The sequence below is a fragment of the Schistocerca nitens genome, chromosome 9 (genome assembly GCF_023898315.1).
Source record: "Schistocerca nitens isolate TAMUIC-IGC-003100 chromosome 9, iqSchNite1.1, whole genome shotgun sequence".
NCBI classification, from domain to species: Eukaryota; Metazoa; Arthropoda; class Insecta; order Orthoptera; family Acrididae; genus Schistocerca; species Schistocerca nitens.
The window spans coordinates 361930561-361932332 of record NC_064622.1 but is presented as its reverse complement, the minus strand read 5'-3'; the positions used below and the strand labels follow the sequence as shown (position 1 = coordinate 361932332).

General features: G+C 40.2%; 1 pseudogene; it reads right to left on the bottom strand.

Moving 5' to 3' along the window:
* Positions 1-588: 588 nt before the first annotated feature.
* Positions 589-706, bottom strand: LOC126204822 (5S ribosomal RNA; annotated as a pseudogene).
* Positions 707-1772: the final 1066 nt, after the last annotated feature.

Sequence of the window (1772 nt, the reverse complement as noted above, 5' to 3'; positions counted from 1 at the left end):
AATCTTATTCACATGAAATATAAGATAGAGATAGCAATTGAATGCTTCTGCTGTCATTTGAAAATGCATTCCATGTATTCTTTCAATCTGCTGATGTTTGTCATATTCCCCTTTCTTCGTCCAATAATCACGGTTTCACGCTTTAACTACAATTTCAACACACTACGGCGAAAAAGGTTTTTTGATACGTATATGTAAGTTTCATACTAAAATACCTATCGAAAATCGTATTGTACTTCATCAGCTGCTTTGAGGAAACCATACTATTACTTTCAAACTAAACTGAAACAGATTATCATCTTATTTCGGACATCTAAATTACAACACAAATTTAGCCTCCAGAGATACGATGCGTTTTCTATGATGTATCTGAACAGAACCCCGCACGAACAAGCCACAAAGACCCAACGATACCGACCGGCTGCCGTGTCGTCCTCATCGCACAGGCGTCACTGGATGCGTATATGCAGGGGGATGTGGTCAGCACAGCACTTTCCCGACCGTTTTGTCAGTTTACGAGACCGGAGTCGCTACTTCTCAGTCAAGTAGCTCCTCAGTTTGCCTCACAAGGGATGAGTGGATCTTGCTTGCCAACAGCTCTCGGCAGACCGGATTGTCACCTATCCAAGTGCTAGCCCAGTCCGACAGCGCTTAACTACGGTGATCTGACGGGAACCGGTGTTATCACTGCAGCAAGGCCGTTGGCCTATGTTATACCTGGCGGAATGAATTTTATGAACAGTGGTTAAAATTTATGTATTAGGCTCTTACATTCAGCTTTATTTACAGAGATGAGGTGTGGGAGTGAAAGTTATGCATGTGTCCAGATATTCACATACGCTACGACATGGGTAATAAGTAATTATTAAATCTAAGAAGAAATAGTAAGAACGAAGGTCAACAATGAAATTCTCAGATTTAAGAAATGGTGTAAATAGGAATGCAGTCTTTCTCCCTACATTCAATCTGTATATCGAAGAAGCTATCACATAGAAAATCTACAATCAGAAATGGGATTAAAATTCACGGTGAAAGGCTATCCGTCATACGATTTGTTGATGCTAGTGAGAGTGAGGAAGATGTAGAGGACGTGTTAAATGATTTGAACTGTCTAATGAATAGAGAGTAAGCAGAAGAAAAACAAAAGTAATAAGAAGTGGCAGAAACGAGAGTAGTGATAAACGTATCGAAAACATTTGGGAGCACAATGTAGAAAAACCGAAGGAATTTTGCTAACTTAGAAGTTAGATAACGTGTGGCAAACGAAACAAGGAGAGCATAAAAAGCAGAGTATCAGAGACAAAGGAAGCAATCCTAACGAAAAAAAGTCTGCTAGGTTTAAATATTTGCTTTAAATTTTTTTAATGTATACCTGGATTACAGCACTATATGTAAGGGAATCATGGACTGTGGGGAAGCTGTAAGATAAGAGAATCGAAGAGTCTTAGATGAAATACTAGAAAAGGATGTCGAAAATTTGATGGACTAGTACATACGAAATGAGGTTCTCCACACAATAGGCGAGGAAAGAAATGTGCATAAAACACAGAAAAGTGGCAGGGTGAGAGAACCGCTCTTAAGACTTTAGGGAATGAGTTTAATGGTACTAGAGGGGGGTCTAGGGGGGGGGGGGTACAGGGTACAAACTATATAGTTGGAATATATCAACAATTAATTCCTCAATTAATTGTACAAGTTTTAAGCGCCCATTTACAGACGGAATGGCTGGGGAAACCGCGCACGTGAACCACCCCTTCTGCCACCCTTTTGGC